This window comes from Bos javanicus, chromosome 16 (assembly GCF_032452875.1).
Source record: "Bos javanicus breed banteng chromosome 16, ARS-OSU_banteng_1.0, whole genome shotgun sequence".
Taxonomy (NCBI): domain Eukaryota; kingdom Metazoa; phylum Chordata; class Mammalia; order Artiodactyla; family Bovidae; genus Bos; species Bos javanicus.
In genome coordinates this window covers 56,644,351-56,660,165 of record NC_083883.1, presented here as the reverse complement: position 1 = coordinate 56,660,165, position 15,815 = coordinate 56,644,351, and the positions used below count along the sequence as shown (strand labels likewise).

Genomic DNA, 15,815 nt, shown 5'->3' with positions numbered 1-15,815 from the left:
CTAAGTGCTAGTTCACATCAAGCTGCCACTTGTTCTTATCCCTGGCCTGTCCACCACAATTTCACTGATCCCTCATCTTGAATGTGCAAGCCATTAGCACAGTGGAATCCTTCAAAGAGGCTGCACATTTCCTAAAGCAATTCTAGATGGCCATTATCCCCAGGTTCATCTTTAGAATCTGGAATAAAAAGATGCTCAGAGCACCTAAATTAATTTTTAAAGATCCATTATGGTTTGTGGTCAGGCAGACAAGACTATGGGAGGCAAGTGCAAAATGTGGAGGAGGGTAGAAGGGTTCTGCAGTCGATGCGGGAATTCTAATGCACTACATGGGGGAGCCCTGTAGTACAGACACCATGACCTAATAGACTCTCGCCCAAAATCACCCACTAATGCACTATATGGGGGAGCCCTGTAGTACAGACACCATGACCTAATAGACTCTCCCCCAAAATCACCCACTAATGCACTATATGGGGAAACCCTGTAGTACAGATATCATAACCTAATAGACTCCTCCCAAAATCACCCACTAATGCACTATATGGGGAGCCCTGTAGTACAGACACCATAACCTAATAGACTCTCCCCCAAAATCACCCACTAATGCACTATATGGGGAAACCCTGTAGTACAGATATGATAACCTAATAGACTCCCCCCAAAATCACCCACTAATGTACTATATGGGGGAGCCCTGTAGTACAGATACCATGACCTAATAGACTCCCCCCAAAATCACCCACTAATGCACTATATGGGGGAACCTTGTAGTACAGGTATCATAACCTAATAGACTCCCCCCTCAGATCACCCTTTCTAGCCACTACATGTTCTCTGACTTTGAGGGACACATACATATCTGTTGTACATTGTTTTTCTTTTCTCATATAACCCTTTACAATATAAAAACCATTTATGATTCCAGGGTAGTACAAAGGTAGACAGTGTGGGCTATAGCTACAGTTTACTGACCCCTGGTTTAGCACAACAACAAAAAAATAATTCAGGTGCTCCCCCATTTATTTTTAAAATACAAACAACCCCAATTGTGCTGTTTAAATCCTGGACATGTACCCCATTCCATGTATCCTACCTATCTGTGGTACTTCATTTTAGTGAAGGCATCTCCATTTAATGTACTTAATATAATACAATGCACTGTGATTTTATAAGTACAAAAATGCTCTCTGTCCAGGGCAATGATTATCAAAGATAAACAGGAACAGTTATCATATCTCCCATATGCCAAGGTAGTCAGAGTATAAGGACTAGAATTCTTTTTTATTATTAAAAAATCTTTATTGAAATATAGCATATATTCAATGAAATGCATACCTTTTAATTTCACAGTTCCTTAAATAAGTTGAGTCATTCATGTAATTCCATCATTATAGAATATTTATAGCATTCTAGAATGTCCCTCATGACTCTCTGAAGTCAAACCACCTCCACCCTAGGCTACCAGTGAGCTGATTTTTTTCACAATTATTAGCTTTGCATTTTAGAAGAATTTCATATAAATGGATTAATATATACTCTTTTGTGTCTGACTTCCTTCACTCAGCATAATGTTTCTGAGAGCCTTCAATGTTGTTGAAAGCATCAGTAAGTCATCCACTTTCACTACTGAGTAGTAGTCCACTGTATAAATATACCACAATTGGTCTATCCAGTCTCCCTCTGATGAACATATGGGTTTTTTCCCCCCAGACTGGGGCTAGTACAAAGTAAAACTGGTTTGTATACACAAGGCCTTTTGTGTATATAGGTTTTCATTTCCCTTGGGTAAATACCTAGGAGTGGAGGTTCAAGGTTCAAATGCTAAGTGTATGTTTAACTTTCTAAGATATTGCCAGATTATTTTGCAAAGTGATTGTTCAGTTATTGCCTCCACATCAGCAAAATATAAGAGTACTCATTGCTCACATTCTTGTCAATACTTTATATTGCCAGTCTTTTTCCTTTTATTAATTCCTGTGCTTTTGACTTAAATCTCTCTGATGGCTAATGACACAGAATGTATTATAATGTGTTTTTAGGCAACTGATATACCTTCTTTTGAGGATATCTCTTTGAGTTCTTGTTCATTTGTTTAATTCAGTTGCTTATCTTATCACTGTCGATTCATGAAAACTCTTCATACATTCTGTTGACAGAATCATTATCTGACATATGTATTACCGATATTTTCTCCCAGTGCATGGTCTGCCTTTTTATTGTTTTAATGGTGCCTTTTGAAGAACTGTTGTTATCTTTTAACCTTCTGCCAATGATGACATTATCATGCCCTCATCTAATGAGAGAAAAATTAGATCACCGAATCATTTCCTAATGAATTTTAAAGAAGCTTTTCTTCATTATAACCAGTTTCCCAAGCTTGGCCTAATTATAAAAACTGAAAGATGGATTACCATCCTTTTACTTATTTAATTTTCTTTGATTTATATAGTTTTATTTATGAGTCCTTATTTGTACTTTTATCCAGAGCTTATGGATCGGGGTGGGTTGGGGTGGGGGTGTGTGTGTGTGTGTAGAAGGATTACAGAGAGAAAAGAAGAGGAACAATTAACAAAGAAAGAGGGGAGAGGTTCTAATACTATCCTTATTTAGTGCATCCCTGATGGCTCTCCATTACTTCTTTTTCCATGAACAAGGAACTCTGAGATTTCTTGAAAAGATATCATGTCACATATATTACCAAGGCTTCCCTTTCCCATAAAAGATAGTCTAAGCTGAGGATTCCTTAAAACTGGGGATTTCTAAAGTCAATCATGCTTCATCAGCCCTGACATAATTTTGACAAATGTTTGATCCATCTTTATATATTAAACAGTTACTGAGAAGTGTTGCTATGTACATGCACATTTGTGTTACAAGAGAAGTCCAACATAAAACAAGGGTCCAGAGTCCACCAGAGGAGGGATGAATTCATTGAGACCCCACAAACTAGTCTCTAACTGGAAAGCTGAGGATAAAAGTACATATCAGCAGTGTATCGATCTTACTTTCTAATTGTGTTATGGCTTTGGATTAGGTTAGCAACAAAAATGACTTTTCAGAGGCCACCTACTAAATTGATTTTATGATTCACAGTTTGAAAAACACAATGTTCTAGTACATTCTTTCCCCTGGAGTTCTTCCAAGCACTCTTCGGGTTTAGTCTAAGCCTTCTCTAACTGAGCTGAACCAAATCTGTTCCCTCCATTTGAAACTTGCCTCTCTTTAGCACCATACCGCCTTGTCCCACCTCTCACTGTAACTGCTTCCCTGGCCAGATGCCTGCTCAAACTGACTTTCAGAAACCAACTGAACAGCACTACTATAATGGAGGAGGTTATTGAACCAACCTTCTGTCTGGTAACAAATTTAATCTATATACAGACAAAATGTATAAAATAACTATCTGAAAGCACTGAGCAAAAAGCAGGAGGAAGAAACTGGAGGGGAGAATAAACTTGGAAGAAGGTGATGACACTGGGTAAAATTCTCATTCTTTATGGCTTTTGTTGGAGGTCATGTGCCAGTGGTGCCACAATGGAAGGATAAAACTTGGATATTAAACTATAGACTTACTGGCTTGAAGAATCAGAGAACAGACTAGGATGACTGTAACAGCTAGAAAGCAAGAGTAGAAATGCTAGGGGAAAAGTAACAGAAGAGAAGCCTTTACCACACCTAGTGCAAAAGTACAATATCCAAGACAATGTAAAACTGATACAAGTATAGACTAATAAATAAAACAGAATAAGAAGTCTAGAAGTAGAGCCACCCTCATATAGTCATTTAATGGCAACAAGGTTACCAAGATAACAGTGAGGAAAGGAGAAATTTTTACATATGTAAAAATGTAAATCTATAGAAATTGTTTCAATAAATGTGCTCAAACAATTGGAATCCATATGGGGGAAATTAATGAACCTTTATCCCTAACTTTATTTCACATGAAAAAATTAATTCTAGATATAACATACTCCTAAATATAAAAGTAAAATTATAAAGCTACTCAGGGAAAAGACAGAACATCTTTGTAACTTGGTAAAGGCAAAGGTTTCTTAGCCAGGGCACAGAAGTTATTAACTATTAAAAAAATTAATGAATACAATAGACATTAGCAAAATTTAGAAAATGAAAACCAGAGACATGACTCTGCTGACAAAGGTCCATACAGTCACGGTTATGGTCTTTCCAGTGGTCACATACGGTTGTGAGAGCTGGACCAAAAAGAAGCAGAATGCTAAAGAATTGATGCCTTTGATCTGTGGTGCTGGAGAAAACTCCTGAAAGTCCCTTGGACAGCAAGGAGATCAAACCAGTCAGTCTTAAGGGAGATCAACCCTGAATATTCACTGGAAGGACTGAAGCTGAAGCTCTAGGATTTTGGTCATCTGATGAGAACAGATGACTCATTGGAAAAGTCCCTGATGCTGGGAAAGATTAAAGGCAGAAGGAGAAGAGGGTGTCAGAGGATGAGATGGCTGGATGGCGTCACTGATGCAATCAACATGAACTTGGGCAACTTCAGGAGATGATGAGGGGCAGGGAGGCCTGGTGTGCTGCAGTCCATGGGGTTGCAAAGAGTTGGACATGACTGGGTGACTGAACAACAACAACACTGATAAAAAGATACCATTAAGAAAACAGTTAAACTACGGACTGGGAAAATACTTGCAAATGTATCTAAACAAAGTCTTGAACAGAATATATAAAGAACTCCTCTAACTTGGTATCAAAAAACCCAATTTAAAAAGCATCGCCATTCAGTGGACATGAATTTTAGCAGCTTCCATGGGGTTGCAAAGACTCAGACATGACTTAGTGACTGAACAACACCACCAGAGACAGAAAATAGTTTAGTGGTTTTCTAGGGCCGCGGGATTTGTGGGGGAAGTGTGGAATGACTATAACTGTTATGGTTATGGATAGCCATACTGGGTGATGAAAATGTTCAAAAGTTGACTGTGGTGGTGGTTGAACAATTGTGAATATGTTAAAAATCATCGAATTGTACTAAATGGATAAATTATATGGTATGTGAAAAAAAAAAAAAATGTACTGAAGATCTGAAAAGATACATCACAGAGAAATATCTATGAATGGTCATTGGGAACATGCCCAAGTGGAGAGGAGATGACAATGGAGGATTCTCACCTCTCCCACGAACACATCAAAAAATACACCTATATGCGGAACAGTTCTCACTGAAAACTAACTGGAGATTGGTAGAAAGACTACTGTACAACCAAGACTGTAAGAAAGACCCACACAGAATCAAGTAGGAAGGGAAGAGAAGTGATCAGACCTGTGCCCCTGGGAGCAGACTCAGAGGAAAATGGAAATTATACAGGAAAGAGATCCTCCCAGGGAGTGAATGATTTGAGCCACATACTGGTGCCCCAACCCTGGGGACCAACACAGGGAAGATGAGCCCAGTGGATAGTTGGAGGGACAACGGGACTAACAGGAGGGCTGTGTGAAGACGGGACTCCACTTGTGAGAAGCATGCGCACATTTGCTTGCTCCTGAAGCAGGACTCAGACTGTGGTTTGTAAACTGCATGGGAGGCTGGCCAGCTTCCTGAAGACCACTCCAGTGCCTGCTCCAGTGCTTCAGAAGCCTTCTGGGCCTCAGACCACAAGCAAACTGCCACAGCCCAAGGCCTGACCTACCCCAAATGCCTAAACCAGCACCTTTAATACTCCAAGATACTTTAAAGTATTAAGATGGATTAATTAATTGAATGCAAGAGTAGATGGATCTACTACTTGCAAGAGATATCTTGTCTACTACAAGAGATCTACTTGTCTACTACAAGAGACATCTGATAAAAGAGGTAATAAAATATTAATTATAGAATCTAGGTGATAGATTTATGGATGTTCACTGTACAATTCTTTGAGCTTTTCTGTGTATTTGAAAATACTTTGTAACTTTCGGGGGGAAAATATTGTTCCTATACTCTCTTCACTCTGATTTGGACTACAGACTACTCTTCTGGCTGGGGTCCCAAGGGAATTTTATATATTCAGTCAGCAAGTCACTATTTACTGAGTATCTATTATATAATCAAACATTGTGCTGAGGTAGACACAAGGATGAAAATATATGGTCCATGTTCCTTAGCTCAGAATCTTATAGAAGAACTCAGCACGTACAATGAGAAAGTACACAGTGAGATGAATTCCAACCAGAGGGAAAGGGTGCGTAACCAAACCATACTGCAAGGAATGGAGATAAAGGCAAGAGAAGCATCTTAGACAAGGTGCTACTGTCTTAGTCTTATAGAAGAGGATGTGACCTGAATTGCTGCAAGCTTGGTCTCACATTCTTGAAGGAAGAATACTGAGATTCTTCAGACATGCTGCATGTCAAAGGCAGACGATGTCAGACACTGTACTAAATGCTTTCCCACATTCTCAATCAATCCTCACAAAGCCTGTGAGATGACACAAGTGATATTGAGAGAAGGTAATTAACCTGGGCAAGGTCAAACAGTTAAAGCCAGGATCTGAACCCAAATCTTCTCAAATACAGAGCCTACATACATTATACCTTTATTTTATCACTGCTGGAGACTGTGTTCTCTCAGAATTCGTATTTTGAACCCCCAAAGTAATGGTTATTTCGAGGTGGAACCATTTAGAGTTGATTAGGTCCTGAGGTAGAGCTCTCATGAATGGTATTACTGTTCTTATGAAGAAGATTCAAGAGCACTCCCATACTTCTGCTACTTGTGGACACAGCAAGGAGACGGCCATCTATGAACCAGGAAGTGAGTCCTTACCAGACACTGAAAATTGCCAGCACCGTGACCAAGGCTTCCCCGCCTCAAGGACTCTGAGTAGTAAATGTTTAAGCCCCTCAGTGAGTGGTGTTCCTGTAATAGTAACAGGCTAAGACGTTCACTTAGACTGTGTGCAGAATTATTCTTCTTAGACATTTATGTGTTTGGATCCATGTAAGATAAGAGGGTCCATCTTCTGATTTGCCTTGGGGTTCAATAGACATGGAAAATCACATTGCATACTCTCAAGAAAAAAGAAAAGACGGTCTGATTAAGGACAGCTTAATATTTTTAAGTCCATAACTTCTGGGTTTAGGGAAGGAGAAGTTTTAATTTCTTTATGTAATATGCGTGTTTATTAACATACTGACTACAAGCTACAATTTAGACATGAAAACATAGATAGCTGTTAAAGTTTAATCATGTTGGTGCTAACACGTAATTTAAGTTCTCCTTATTAAAATCAGTATGGTGGGGGAAGGAGAGGTTGGTAAAAATTGAGAGAGTAGCATTGGAGAAGGAAATGGCAACCCACTCCAGTGTTCTTGCCTGGAGAATCTCAGGGATGGCGGAGCCTAGTGGGCTGCCGTCTATGGGGTCGCACAGAGTCGGATACGACTGAAGCGACTTAGCAGCAGCAGCAGCACCAGCAGCATTGGAATATATATACTACCATGCGTGAAATAGCTAGCTAGTGGGAAGTTGCTGTATAACTCAAGGAGCTCAGCCTGGTGCTCAGCGATGACCTAGAGGAATGGGATGGGGGAGTAGAGTGGGAGAGAGGCTCAAGAGAAAGGAGAGATATATATACTTATGGCTGTTTCACGCTATGGTATGGCAGAAACCAACACAACATTTTAAAGTTAATTATCCTCCAATTAAAAATAAATTATTAAAAATTAACAGAAAAAAAATATGGAAAATACTTGATTTTTTTTTTGCGTTGTGAGTAACTGTTATGTAGATAGAGATGCTAACTTTGAAAATAATTTTCCAAGGATAGTAAGACTTTCTTTGTCAATCCAAAATACACAATAACTATTACTGTTCTTGAATTATTTTAAAATCCTAAAGGAAAGTTTTTAGTCTTAGAGCTAGATTGTCTAAAGCCTTATCCACAACCTGTTACTCCCCAAACACTCTCACTCACATGTCTTTATCAGATTGATACAGAAAATATAGAATGGTGTTCCTCTTTTGTCTCAGAAATGTGGAACCTACTGCACTATTTTATCAAACAATCACACTTACAGATAAAGATGAAGGAAATTCAGACTCACAGGAAGAATGAAATCATAAGATTCTCTTTAACAAAACAGAAAGGCTGCTATGTGGGCATGCAAAAAGGAATTAAACTTCTAAAACACAGTCCCATTCAGCTTCTCGATACTACTAGAGTACTGATGTAGTTGCTGACTTACTGGCTATCAATAGACAGTAGTTAAGTTTATTGGTTTTAACCATGACATGTTAAGTGTTTCTCTAAACTCTAACCTAAATATTGAATTGTCTCACAATTTAATATAGCTCTGAGAACAGGAAATACTAACTCAGATTTCCCTACTTTAATAGGAGCTTGACATTTATGTAAAGCCATTTTCATTTATTAATATTAGATAAACTGTTAAGTCTATCACTACAATGAACTTCTGCCAACATGAGACCAAAACAAACAGATAAACAAATCAGCCTCTGAATTATTGCTCAGTAGCCCTTAAATGAGTATGCTATGGAGAAAAATCCAAATATAAAATATGTAGAATAAATTCACTTACAAACTAAAAAGAGATCTGATCTCACACAATCTGAGACAAAAAAAGAGATACCGAAGAAATACTATTTTAAGTAACGCTACAATAAGCTAAATGAAAAGAGGTCACAAAGTGACAAAATCATTAAAACACATGGTTGTCTAAAAGTAGAATAACATTTAAAGAAAAGATTACTTAATATAGCACAAGAATATAAGTGGCTTTTCAAATAATTCTTCAGCATTAATTTTTCTAACAAATAACCAGTAACATTTATTAATAACTACTATTTTTCCAGATTTTGTGTTGTGGTGCTTAGATGCTCAGTCGTATCCAACTCTTTGCAACCCCACGGACTGCAGCCTACCAGCCTCCTCTGTCCATGGGGATTCTCCAAGCAAGAATACTGGAGTGGGTTGCCATGCCCTCCTCCAGGGGGTCTTCCCAACCCAGCGATTCAACCCAGGTCTCCTGCATTGCAGGCAGATTTTTTACCATCTGAGCTACCAGGGAAGCCCAAGAACACTGGAGTGGGTAGCCTATCCCTTCTCCAGGGGATCATCCCAACCCAGGAATCAAACCGGGGTCTCCTGTATTGCAGGAGGATTCTTTATCAGCTAAGCTACCTGGGATATGTAAGTAATTTATTTAACCCTTACAACAACGCTCTGAGCTAAGCACTCTTAATATCCCCATTTTATAGAAGAAAAAACTGAGGGAAAGTAAAAGTAAACAACTTGTGCAAGGTCACCCAGTTAGTAAGCAGCAGGCCAGACTCAGGCAGCTCCAGTCTACAAACTAAGACCTGCTGCAGAGCCCAAGGCCTTAGCAACTGTCGGTATACAGTCTCTAGATCTCAGTGACTGTGACATATGTGGTACAGTTCACGTGAGCAAAAGAAAGACCTAATGATAAAACACAAAGTTTTCTTTCTGCTATGTAATCAATGAATGTTCAGAAACAAATCACAGAGAGAGCTTTAGCTAAAGAGGAGGAATGCTAACACAAAGTTTAGGACTGTGGTTGACTCTGGTGAGGGAACACTGAATCTGAGAAGAGCACCTGGGAATATTCAAAAATATTGATAATGATATATTTCCTAAATTGTATCTACAGGGATGCTGCTTCTATTATTAATTTTTCAAAATCATAAATACAAATTATGTTTACTCATTTGAATGTATGATACATTTCATAATTTTAAAATTTGAATATATTTTAAAATATTTCATAATTTTAAAAATTTGATAAATTTTAAAAATATGACATGTTTCATAATTTTTAAAATTTAATTCAAGTTTTAAAAAATGACTTATTACACTGAATGGAACACAGCACTGGTTTATGTTAAGATTTCAATTTGGGTGACATCTCTAGGATATAAATTTATGAAAGACACACTGAGCTGGAGTTTAATATAATGATTCAAATAGTAAAACAGACAACTAATGAAAACTGCTTTTCTCGGAGAAAACTGTACATGTATGGCTGATTCTCATTACTTACCCTAGTTATGCTCCATGAAGTTTCTTCAAACACTGAATCGAGCATATACTCAATTCCTATCCCTAGGGGATACAGTGTCTTAGGCTTCTGCAAGCCTCTGGTCACAACACTTTCAGCAACTGATCAATATACAACCTTGTGTTACATGTGTTTCTACTTAAATACACCTTTTAAAATATTTATTGACTCATTAATGGTGAAATCACAGCCAACAGCGTTTCGCTCATGCCTGAATGAAGTTGATCTAACACATGTATTTCCTCCACGAGGCACATCACAGCCTTCTGATGCTTAGCAAAACAGGTCGCACTTCAGCACAACACGTGGGGAACACTTTAAACAGCAAAATCACCAACAACAAAATCACCAGAAGCACAAAAACGAAGTACTAACTACACTGAAAAAAACACACTGGTGTGTAGTATGAAAGCTGAGGCAAGAAGGCAGAGCATAACCTAGCTGCATCTGGACTCGGCAGGTCTTCACTCATCAAGCAACTCAGACATTGTGCACAGGCACATCAGTAATGACTACGAAAGCACCAAAAGTATCAATTGTGAGGTTACAAACAAATCGTAGCAAGTAGGTGAATCTGAAAATATGGAATCAATGAATAACGAGGATCAACTCTGTGTATGTGCGTACTGATAAATATATTTATCCATGTCTACGTACATTCTTGAAGTTACACATCTTTTTAGACACACACATGTATAAACACACAGGCATATCCAAAATTAAGTTGAACTTGTTTATTTCTGAAGAAGTCTACAAAAAGTTAATCAATACAAAGCATTTATCATTAATAAAACCAATATTGTTATTGACTGGAATAATAAATTATTAGTTTTATGAAGGACCACAAACATTAGAACAATCGAGTAAATGAAAACTTAATGTGAATGTAGCCCCACATACAATTTGAAGTTTTAAAATTTGATTATAAATCAATATTTTATTAAAAATTTTCAGTACTCAATTTCCTGATCAAATTCCTTTTCATGCAAACCTTTAAAATATTATCACTGACATATTTTTATTTGTTTCTTTACTATTCAGTACCAGTAGTCCACAGTAATGAACCACTCATTAACCACTATTTTCTGTGAAACTCAGCATGTGTTTTACCATGAACATAATATAGCTAGGTTATCAGATTAGCTGGAATCATAAAATTAGTCCCTAACTACAGTGACCAGGACAGTAACTCTAAAATCATTGATTGCTGGGTTCAGATCAGATCAGTCGCTCAGTCATGTCCAACTCTTTGCGACCCCATGAATCGCAGCACGCCAGGCCTCCCTGTCCATCACCAACTTCCGGAGTTCACTCAGACTCATGTCCATCGAGTCAGTGATGCCATCCAGCCATCTCATCTACTGTTGTCCCCTTCTCTTTTTGCCCCCAATCCCTCCCAGCATCACAGTCTTTTCCAATGAGTCAACCCTTCGCATGAGGTGGCCAAAGTACTGGAGTTTCAGCTTCAGCATCATTCCTTCCAAAGAAATCCCAGGGCTTATCTCCTTCAGAATGGACTGGTTGGATCTCCTCGCAGTCCAAGGGACTCTCAACAGTCATCTCCAACACCACAGTTCAAAAGAATCAATTCTTCGGCGCTCAGCCTCCTTCACAGTCCAACTCTCACATCCATACATGACCACTGGAAAAACCATAGCCTTGACTAGATGGACCTTTGTTGGCAAAGTAATGTCTCTGCTTTTGAATATGCTATCTAGGTTGGTCATAACTTTCCTTCCAAGGAGCAAGCGTCTTTTAATTTCATGGCTGCAGTCACCATCTGCAGTGATCTTGGAGCCCCCCAAAATAAAGTCTGACACTGTTTCCACTGGTTCCCCATCTATTTCCCATGAAGTGATGGGACCGGATGCCATGATCTTCGTTTTCTGAATGTTGACCTTTAAGCCAACTTTTTCACTCTCCACTTTCACCTTCATCTTCACTTTCTGCCATAAGGGTGGTGTCTGCATATCTGAGGTTATTGATATTTCTCCCGGCAATCCTGATTCCAGCTTGTGTTTCTTCCAGTCCAGCGTTTCTCATGATGTACTCTGCATATAAGTTAAATAAGCAGGGTGACAATATACAGCCTTGACGTAGTCCTTTTCCTGTTTGGAACCAGTCTGTTGTTCCATGTCCAGTTCTAACTGTTGCTTCCTGATTTGCATACAAATTTCTCAAGGGGCAGATCAGGTGGTCTGGTATTCCCATCTCTTGAAGAATTATCCACAGTTTACTGTGATCCACACAATCAAAGGCTTTGGCATAGTCAATAAAGCAGAAATAGATGTTTTTCTGGAACTCTCTTGCTTTTTCCATGATTCAGCGGATGTCGGCAATTTGATCTCTGATTCCTCTGCCTTTTCTAAAACCAGCTTGAACATCTGCAAGTTCATGGTTCATATATTGCTAAAGCCTGGCTTGGAGAATTTTGAGCATTACTTTACTAGCGTGTGAGATGAGTGCAATTGTGCGGTAGTTTGAGCATTCTTTGGCATTGCCTTTCTTTGGGATTGGAATGAAAACTGACCTTTTCCAGTCCTGTGGCCACTGCTGAGTTTTCCAAATTTGCTGGCATATTGAGTGCAGCACTTTCACAGCATCATCTTTCAGGATTTGGAATAGCTCAACTGGAATTCTATCACCTCCACTAGCTTTGTTCATAGTGATGCTTTCTAAGGCCCACTTGACTTCACATTCCAGGATGTCTGGCTCTAGGTGAGTGATCACACCATCGTGATTATCTGGGTCGTGAAGATCTTTTTTGTACAGTTCTTCTGTGTATTCTTGCCATCTCTTCTTAATATCTTCTGCTTCTGTTAGGTCCATACCATTTCTGTCCTTTATCGAGCCCATCTTTGCATGAAATGTTCCTTTGGTATCTCTGATTTTCTTGAAAAGATCTCTAGTCTTTCCCATTCTGTTGTTTTCCTCTATTTCTTTGCATTGCTGGGTTAGAAAAAGCTTAATCAGAAGTTTTCTACTAGTGGATCTGAATGCCGAATACTTCAAATTTCAGCTTTGCCATTTACCAGAATCATTTCAATTCCCTGTTTCAATTCTTTTGAGGCAACAAATATTTATTGAGCATCTACTATGTGAAAAGGTGATCTAAGCAGTGAACAAAAAGGCCAAAAATTTTTGCTGTCAAAAAATAAGCCTTCTTAGTGGAAAAATATAACAGCCTAAATAAATAAATGCCAACATAGGAACAAAGATACACACATGTATGTTTGAAATTATTAAGTGCAGTGGGAAAAAGTAAAGCAGGGAAAAGGGCTAAGTAGTGCTGGGTCAAGAGGAGATTACAATTTTAAGCCAGGTGGTTAGGGCAAGCCACACCGAGAAAGTTAACACTTGAGCAAGAAGTCTAGAGAGGTGAAACAGCAAGCCACAAAGATCTCTGGGAGAAGACTGTTCCAAGTAGAGGGGATAGCCAGTGCAAGGACTCCAGTGTGTGAGCAAAGCTGGCATGTATGGCTGGGGCAAAATGCAGGATGGAAAGAAGACTAATACATGAAATTACAGCCCTGTAAACCACTACAAAGACTTTGGTTTTTACAATGAATAGTACAGAAAGCCACTGGAAGCAGAAAGATCAGGTAAATAATTATAGCTTGGACCAGGGTATCTGCAGTGGAGATAGTGATTAAACAGTCAGGTGCTGCGTACATTCTGAAGACAGAGACAAAAAGGCTTTCTAAAGGACAGGTATGTGGTATTGGGAAAGGAAGTCATGCACGGCCTGTTGACCTTTGCATGGCTGTAAAAGCACCATAGGCCTGGAACGTTTCCACACATGGAAATAAGGGGCCCTCACAGCTTGTGCTGAGCTTACTGTCTTGTTTGAGGGTATCTTTTCCTTTTCTAGCTTGATGTGTATTTCATTGTTCTGCTGACGTGTGTGTGTCATATGGCACCTGACCAACCCCACCATTATTATTTACACTCTCAGCGGAGATGGAACGTGGCCCATCCCTGCAGCACAGACCATCTCCCTGCAACAGCACAGGTGGGACTCGTTCACCATAGGGGGCTGACACTCACTGCTGAAGCTTACTTTGCTCTCTCTTTTCTGTGAGAGTAATGCATTACTCCTTCCAATGCCTGTGTGAGTCGTATCTTTCTTAGTAACCCCAACATCTACAAACCATGCAGTGGGTTGAAATCCTGGGGCTGCTGCCCCTGCTGGGTAGGGAATGGTTGCTGCTTGTTAACAAGTAGTGTAAGAGAAAGAAAGGAGAGTCAAGGATGATTCAAGGTTTCTAGCTGAGTACCTGGAGTTACTACTAACTAAGACAGAAAACACTATGATGATTCTTTCTGTTTGGAATACATTTGTTTTCTGACCAGACCATTTTCAGAGCAGTGACACAGGTGAAATCCTCACTGATATAAGTTTAAGACAGAGATGGAGAAGAAGAATTGGTTACAGCAAGTGTAGACAAATCTTCTGAGGACTTTTGTGATAAAGTGGAACAGATGTTTTCATCTATAACACAAAGGTAAATATAGAAACCATATAAGTTTATCTGAGAATTAAACAGAGTGCCCAGTACACAGTGAAGTGCTGAATAAATGATAGCAATGACAAGCTGACATCAAGAAAGATTATTATACCCTTTTCCCAAATATCTCATTTGAGCCATCTTGAGAATGAATGTGAATCTATCTGAAAGGGGTCTTACTACTAAAATTCTTATGGATTCTTAGGCTCACTGACTTCTTGAGAATGATCAGTTTTCTATAGATGCCTCCCGTCAAAAAACTCACAAGTTTGTTTAGATATGTGCTAAGTCACTTCAGTCGTGTCCGACTCTGTGCGACACCATAGACGGCAGCCCACCAGACTCCCCGTCCCTGGGATTCTCCAGGCAAGAACACTGGAATGGGTTGCCATTTCCTTCTCCAATGCATGAAAGTGAAAAATGAAAGTGAAGTCGCTCAGTTGTGTCTGACTCTTTGCGACCCCATGGACTGCAGCCTACCAGGCTCCCCTATCCATGGGATTTTCCAGGCAAGAGTACTGGAGTGGGGTGCCATTGCCTTCTCCAGTTTAGTTATGTAAGTTGTGCCCTTTTTTTTTCACTCTTTGAAGCCAGATATGCCAATGTAAGTCTAATATATCTTCACAAACTCTCACAAGTAAAACTCAGGAAAGACAGAAAGGATAATAAAATTCATCTGTAAAACATTATTCTACCCATTTCCTTCCTGATGCCATTAGGGAGAGAAAGATACAGAGAAGGGTAAGCTGGTATGGAATACCAGACCCTAATCAGGATTTCTGGGCTCCAAAATCACTGCAGATGGTGACTGCAGCCATGAAATTAAAAGATGCTTACTCCTTGGAAGGAAAGTTATGATCAACCTAGAGAGCATGTTGAAAAGCAGAGACATTACTTTGCCAACTAAGGTCTGTCTAGTCAAGGCTATGGTTTTTCCAGTGGTCATGTATGGATGTGAGAGTTGGACTGTGAAGAAAGCTGAGCACTGAAGAATTGATGCTTTTGAACTGTGGTGTTGGAGAAGACTCTTGAGAGTCCCTTGGACTGCAAGGAGATCCAACCAGTCTATCCTAAAGGAGATCAGTCCTGGGTGTTCACTGGAAGGACTGATGCTGAGGCTGAAACTCCAATACTTTGGCCACCTCATGCGAAGAGTTGACTCACTGGAAAAGACTGTGATGCTGGGAGGGATTGGGGGCAGGAGGAAAAGGGGACGACAGAGGATGAGATGGCTGGATGGCATCACTG

General features: G+C 39.4%; 1 protein-coding gene across 2 annotated transcripts in view; it reads right to left on the bottom strand.

Annotated features, from left to right (window-relative positions):
* The window catches only part of RABGAP1L (RAB GTPase activating protein 1 like), a 741,235-nt gene that overhangs the window by 288,780 nt on the left and 436,640 nt on the right, over positions 1-15,815 (bottom strand). The gene's annotated exons all lie outside the window — the stretch shown is intronic.